We start from the raw sequence: 7,937 nt of genomic DNA on the forward strand, positions 1-7,937 counted from the left end.
TTAATGGGCCCTTTGGATTGGATATATCCTGTTATGACTAAACAGGGCTGGTAGGTGTGATTGGATCGCATTAGTTGGGTTAGATAAGCCGGAAGAAGAAACAGAGGAGCTGGATGATTATCGAAGTTCTTTTGATGACTAGGAGGAGATTTAGTCGGAGTTTGACGTGGAGATGGATTGGAATTTAGTTGATGAGTCAAAACAGGATTGGTATGAGATTTAGATTCGATAAAACAGTGATAAATCTTCGGTTTGAGCAAAACTGGGAAGTAAAGTTATTATCGGACTTTCTAGTTATATATATGGGAGTTGGCGAGATTCTGGAGAGGTTAACTATATTTGGGACTCTATCTTACCTTATTTGAGAAGTTTACAACTCACAGAACCGCGTAGAGAAGCTTGGCAGGGAAAGAAATCTCGAGACTTGAGATGGAGGAAAGATAAGGATAGCCGAAGATTTCTTGAAGTTCAATCGACCTGTGGGCTATAAAAGGAGTTGGGATAGCTCATAGAAGAACTACGTACACTTTGGGGAAGTTTAGAGAAGAACAAAGAACGAAATCAAGAGTTGCAGGAAATCGTTTCTGCTGGTGCACAAGGAAGAACACGAAGAACAAAAGGCCATTAAAGAAAGTCGTTTCTGGGGTCTTAAAATCAGCGACAAAGCAATAGTATTTACAACAGTTCCATTGTAACAACTTTTTTGTAACTCCGATACACTGTTGCAACAGTCTGTGTTATTAATTTTCACTCTTTTAATCATCTTTTGAGCAACAAACGCATATTTTGAGACCATGATTAATATGAGGAGCTAAACCCCATTGCTGAGGCGATAGAGGAAGCTATTTTTCCAACAAAAAGTGGTATATTCTATTTTATCTTTTTATTTGCAATAATTATATGATTATTTTCCTTGAACTATTATTGAATATGATTTTTATTTGAGTGATTGTGATCTATTTTGATGGAGTATGCTTAGTTTTAAGACTTTTGATGCTTCATACTTGGTATTTACAATTACTAATTTTGAAAATCTACTTGTTGCAATATTTTAGAATCAAATTAAACGAGAAAATTGCATAAATATAAGTATTGGTTTAATCACTTTGAACTTGGAAAATAGTGGAATCTTAGCCTCAGTGTTTCTTTTCATATTGATATCATCTTTGTTTGAGTTTGCTATAATTTTTTTTCTTTCTATTTTAGTTTTTAATTTAAGTCTAAAAAAATCCTTTACAAGTCTGAGAAACGACACTCTTTTTACCACTATACTTTAGACAATTTTAGTTTAGGCAATTTTAGTTTAGGATTGGTTTATTTTTTTTTAGAAAAAAAAAAACTGTATTAGGGTTTATTATTTTTGTAATTTTTCTTTACTTTTGGACTTATGCACTTTGGGACATTATTTTTTTTTATTACCCTACGGAAGGGTACTTTAAATATAAACTGTTTGCAGAGAAGGAGGACAATTACGATATTGTCTCTGCACCTTGGGTTCGTACACTTGACATCAGAGTCAGTGGCCCGAGTCGACTACAACCGATCCATACCCCGTCTGGAACGGGAGGTAAGATTCTAAACACTCGCGAATCCCCTGTCAGCGAGTTACTGGACTCCTTCGTATGCATATATGTTGAGGACTAAATACGGAAATTTATTTTTCTAGTAAAGGGCAAGGCCTGGCCATACATACAAGATAAGGGTTCGGATTTCATCACCGTTCTTTTCTTGCCCGCTTTAGGAACACGTAACCTACGCGAACCTAAGCCTAAAATTTTGACTAGAACGAGACTGATAGGGTAACGAGCTTAACAGGAAAGTCATTTGAAAAACATTGGTTACTCTTTTAAGCATACTTCGAAGTTCTTGACGATTTCTGTAAGTTGAATGCGTGACTGCGCCGCCTTGTAATACCGGTGAGGCCTTAGGTATCAAAGCTCCACCGAGCTTCCCTCGCCTCTATTCAACTTACGTTAACTCGGATTGATTCCAGAGGGGTTTGCTTAAATTGTAACGATTTCCCGTTCGAAGGATTAGAAGCTGGTCTAGAAACAATCTAAGTGGAGCCATTATGCTTTTTGTTTGCTAGAAATCAATAGGTTTGATTTGGTTGAGTCGGCCTTGATCTGTGTTTGCTTACCCTTCCAATTTAGAAAATTCTATTGTATGCCTGAACGTAAAAGAGACGCACTAGGTAGATTTGTTAAAGAGAAACCTAGTAGTTCGAAGCGTCTCGATTACCTTAATCTAGAGAGTCCGACTTTTGCAGAGTCTGTTTTTGAACGTCCGCTAGAGGAGAAAATCCCAAATACTCCGATAGTGCCAGAAATGGCAACTTTAAAAGCTTTGTTGAATCCGACTAGGACTACTCGTCCTTCGTGTATTAAGTTAGCTGAAACGGAGGCACCTTATGAACTGAAAACTGGGACCTTACAGATGCTCCCAATCTTTTTAGGGAAAGAAAATGAAAACCCCTATTACCATGTTAGATATTTTGAGGAAATTTATAGTACTCTAAGAATTAGAGGCTTAGATGATGATGCTTTGAAACTTAGGTTATTCCCATTTTCCCTGAAATATAAGGCCAAGTCGTGGCTATATAATTTGGACTCCGAGTCAATTGAGACATATGAACAACTTACATCTGCCTTTTTCAATAAGTTTTTCCCTAGGCACAAAACATCGTCTATTAGGACGCAAATATGCACATTTTCACAACAAGAGGGAGAATCTTTATATAGGTATTTGGAAAGGTTCAATGATTTATTATCCCAGTGTCCTCATCATGGTTTAGAAAAGGTTAGGCTAGTTCAGATCCTTTATGAGGGTTTAGATTATTCCACAACGACCATGGTTGAGTCTCTATGCACTTGTGGATTTGAAAACCAAACTGTTGATGCGGCGATGAAATTTTTTAATGAAATCGCCGAAAAAAACCAGCAATGGGAAAATAGTAGGGCACCCCAGAAAACAATTCTTTTAAGTAGAGGAAACGTTAATAGGGTAGAAGGAGGCTATGAATCAGATGCCAAAATTGCTGCTATAGCAAAAAGGTTAGAAGCTTTAGAAGTGGGCCAGACTAGTGGTAGAGTGGAGCCTTTTTGGGAATGCCAGATTTGATAACCGTCAAAAAATCGACCCATATTCAGAAACCTATAATCCTGGTTGGAGAAATCATCCGAACCTTTCGTGGTCTAAGGGCCAGAGTCAAGGTCAGTTTAGTAATTCTAATGCTCCCCCGGGTTTTGGCTATACTAAGAATCCTTCAGGACTAGCTCAGTTTCAGAATCAGTCAGATAAGAAAATCCTAAGTTTAGAAACTGCAAAATTTCAGTTATCCGTAGAACAGAGTCTACAAGCTAGTAACAGGATAGGACAAGAAAATAGTCAGGCTATTTCCGAGTTAAAAACCCAGGTTGGTCTGATAAGTGATTCTTGGAGAGAAAAAGGTAAGTTTCCTAGTCAAACACAACCCAACCCTAGAGGAGTTCATGAATTAGGTGCAAAACCATCGAATCAAGTGAATGTTGTTAGAACCCTTAGGAGTGGTAGAGTTGTAGACAATAAGGTAACCATGCCCGATAGTGAACATACTGTAGTTAACCCGTCAGAATCTCACCTCTCAGGACCAGTAGCTGAGGAAACCGATAAAATTTCTGATGATGCCAACTCAGTTCCTGAGAGGTCTGATTCTATGCCTAGAGCCCCATTTCCTCAGCTATTAGTACCAACAAAGAAGGAATCGAACTTTAATGACATAGTGGAGGTTTTTAAGCAAGTTACCATAAACCTTCCTTTATTAGATGCAATTAGGCAAATTCCTGCTTATGCCAAGTTCCTTAAGGATATGTGTACGCGAAAGCGAAAACTTGGCGTCCATAAGAAAGCCTTTTTATCTAGTCACGTAAGTTCAATCATTCAGAACACCACAACTCCAAAGTACAAAGACCCAGGTTCTCCTACCAATACTTGCACAATAGGTAACTTCTGGGTAGAAAAAGCTTTACTTGACTTAGGAGACAGTGTGAACTTACTGCGATTCCATGTATACTTACATCTAGGACTTGGTGAAATGAAACCTACTCAGATGACACTGCAGTTAGATGATAGGTATGTTAAAATCCCTCGAGGTGTTATCGAGGATGTTCTTATTGAGGTCGACAAGTTTATTTATCCAGTGGATTTCGTGGTCCTAGATACCCAACCTGTCCCTGACCCAGAGAACCAGATACCTGTGATTTTAGGTCGCCCATTTTTAGCTACGTCTAATGCGATCATTAACTGTCGAAATGGTGTGATGAGTTTATCTTTTGGTAATATGACTATGGAGATGAACATTTTTAATGTCAGTAAGCAACCTCATGAGCTAGATGACACAGGTTTTGTAGAGGTGAACATGATAGAAGCCTTAGTTCAGGAGTCACTACCAAACATTTTGTCCGAAGACCCATTAGAAAGTTGTCTATCCCATTTTGGTTTATATTTTGACGAAGATAGCACTGTTGAACAGGTGAATGCTCTATTAGATTCTACCCCCATGTTAGACACTGATAGATGGAAAGCTAGGCTCGAATCATTACTAGTTTCTGAAACTACCCTAATTTCTTCTTTAGAAAAGCCCCCCAAGTTGGACCTTAAACCACTACCCGATACTCTAAAGTATGTGTTTTAAGGCCCATCTGAGACTTTACCTGTGATTGTAGCTTCCGATTTGGATAGTGATCAGGAAAGTAGGCTAGTAAATGTACTTCAAGACAATAAGGAAGCTTTAAGGTGGACTATAGCAGACATTAAGGGTATAAGTCCTACTGTGTGTATGCATCAGATTCATTTAGAGGAAGACTCCAAACCTTCTAGGGAGATGCAACGTCGACTGAACCCTAACATGAAAGAGGTAGTTCGAAAAGAGGTGCTAAAGTTGTTAGATGCGGGTATTATTTACCCAATTTCAGACAGTAAGTGGGTCAGCCCTGTTCAGGTTGTCCCCAAGAAATCAGGTATCACTGTAGTCCAGAATGATAATAATGAATTAATCCCAACCCGAGTGACCACGGGATGGCGTGTGTGTATTAACTATAGGAAATTGAACAAGGTCACAAGGAAGGATCACTTTCCCCTTCCTTTTATCGACCAAATGCTAGAGCGATTAGCTGGACATAGTCACTATTGCTTCTTAGATGGATACTCCGGTTATAATTAGATCGTCATTGCCCCAGAAGATCAAGAGAAAACCACTTTTACCAGTCCCTTTGGTACCTTTGCGTATAGACGCATGCCTTTCAGGCTATGTAATTCCCCTGCAACTTTTCAGCGTTGTATGATGAGCATATTTTCTGATATGGTAGAACAGTTCTTAGAGGTCTTTATGGATGATTTTTCAGTGTTTGGTTCATCTTTCGATGAGTGCTTGCATCATTTGACATTAGTGTTGACTAGGTGTAAGGAAAAAATTTAGTGTTTAATTGAGAAAATGCCATTTCATGGTTAAATCAGGAATTGTGTTAGGGCACATCGTCTCTTCAAAGGGTATAGAGGTAGACAAAGCCAAAGTTGACCTTATTAAGACTTTACAGGTCCCAAAAACCGTAAAAGATATTAGGTCATTCCTAGGGCATGCAGGTTTTTACCGTCGATTCATTAAGGATTTTAGCTTGATTTCTAGACCTCTTTGCAATTTGCTTGCAAAAGATGTTAAGTTTGTCTTTGATGATGCTTGTTTAGAGGCTTTTGAGAAGCTTAAAACTTTACTCACTACGCCCCGATAGTCCAGGCACCTAACTGGAACCTACCCTTTGAGATTATGTGTGATTCTTCAGATTATGCTATAGGCGTCGTTTTAGGACAACGAGAAAAAAATTACTTCATGTGATTTATTATGCTAGCAAAACTCTGAATGATGCCCAAATGAACTACACAACTACCGAGAAGGAACTTTTAGCCATCGTGTTTGCCTTGGATAAGTTTAGGTCCTACCTATTAGGTTCTAAGATCATAATCTATACAGATCATGCTGCTTTGAAATACCTTTTATCTAAGAAGGATACCAAACCTAGATTGATTAGATGGATCCTATTGTTACAGGAATTTTCCCCAGACATTAGAGACAAAAAGGGTGCAGAAAATGTAGTAGCAGACCACTTGTCTAGGCTAGTTGTTAGTTCCCCTAGTGATTCCCTTCCTATAAGGGATAGCTTTCCTGATGAACAATTGTTCTCTGTTTCCCAATCACCTTGGTATGCAAATATAGTGAATTATCTTGTTACTGGTCGAACCCCTCAACATTGGGGTAAGCAAGATCGTTCTAGGTTTTTAGCCGAGGTTAAGCATTTCTTTTGGGACGATCCTTATCTGTTTAAGTATTGTCCGGACCAGATTATTAGGAGATGTGTATCTGAGAGTGACCAGTCTAGTATTATCTCCTTTTGTCATGAACATGCATGTGGGGGTCATTTTAGTGCTAAGAAGACTGCTGCTAAGATTTTGCAGTGTGGATTTTACTGGCCTTCGTTGTTTAAAGATTCCCATAGTCATTGTGTTTCTTGTGAGCGTTGCCAGAAGTTAGGAACCATTTCCCGTAGAAATATGATGCCTTTGAACCCTATTTTAGTGATTGAGGTCTTTGATGTGTGAGGCATTGATTTTATGGGTCATTTCCTATTTCGTTTGGTTATCTCTACATACTTGTCGCTGTAGACTATGTGTCTAAGTGGGTTGAGGCGGTTCCGTGTAAAACGAATGACCACAGGGTCGTAGTCCAGTTTTTGAAAGAGAATATACTTACACGTTTTGGTACGCCGCGAGCTATAATTAGTGATGGAGGTTCACACTTTTGTAATAGACCGTTTGCTCTTTTAATGAAACAATACGGTATTACCCATAAAGTAGCAACCCCATATCACCCTCAGACTAGTGGTCAGGTAGAGGTTTCCAATAGGGAAATTAAACGTATTCTAGAGAAAACAGTTAATCCAAACAGGAAAGACTGGTCGTCGAAGCTTACTGATGCCTTATAGGCTTACCGTACTGCGTTTAAGACACCCATTGGAATGTCACCTTATCGTTTAGTGTTTGGAAAGGCATGTCACCTGCCTGTTGAGTTAGAACATCGATCCTATTGGGTTATTAAGAACTTAAACTTTTCACTTGACAAGGCAGGAGCTCAAAGAAAGCTCCAGCTCAATGAGTTGGACGAGATTCGTAAAGATGCATACGATAGTGCTAAGGAGTATAAGAACAAAATGAAACTTGTGCATGATAGGAATATTTTACGAAATTCATTTTCTCCAGGTCAAAAAGTTCTTTTGTATGACACTCGTTTGCATCTATTCCCCGGGAAGTTGCGCTCTCGGTGGACCGGTTCTTTTGTGGTCCGTACTGTTTTTCCTCATGACGCTGTTGAGATTGAGACACCAGATGGTAGTAGTTCTTCTAAGGTTAACGGTCAGCGATTAAATCCCTTTTTAGAGCCTTTTCCTACAGGTGATGTTGAGAAGGTCCCTCTGGAGGACCCTGTTTACCTTGATTGACCACCGAGGTAATTTTGTATGTTGTATATTATTTTTATAGGTTTTTGGTTACACTTCACCCAGGTACTATCTTTCCGACTTCTCTCTTTACTATTTCCTCATGTTACTTATATTTTTGGTATTGTTCTTTAATTAGAAACATTGAGGACAATGTTAGATTTAATTTTTGGGTGGGGTAACTTTTTGTTACTTTTTAGTTGCATAATTGAACTCCAGAGCCTAGAAATTTATGCCTATTAAGGATGGCACTACCCAATATAAGTGGATGGAAGCATTTTGGTTGTAGGAGTTGAGGAACCAATCTGACTAGATGGCAACATCTAAAGAGTCTATTCATAAAAGCACATAGCTCAGGTGTTAGAAATAACATGATAGTTTCACCATATCTCGTTGAGTCCTTTTCACTTCTAT

General features: G+C 38.7%; 1 pseudogene; it reads right to left on the minus strand.

The window, feature by feature from the left end:
• Positions 1–2,692: 2,692 nt before the first annotated feature.
• Positions 2,693–2,792, minus strand: LOC113354718 (annotated as a pseudogene).
• Between the last annotated feature and the right edge of the window lie 5,145 nt (positions 2,793–7,937).

This window comes from Papaver somniferum, chromosome 2 (genome assembly GCF_003573695.1).
Source record: "Papaver somniferum cultivar HN1 chromosome 2, ASM357369v1, whole genome shotgun sequence".
Lineage (NCBI taxonomy): Eukaryota > Viridiplantae > Streptophyta > Magnoliopsida > Ranunculales > Papaveraceae > Papaver > Papaver somniferum.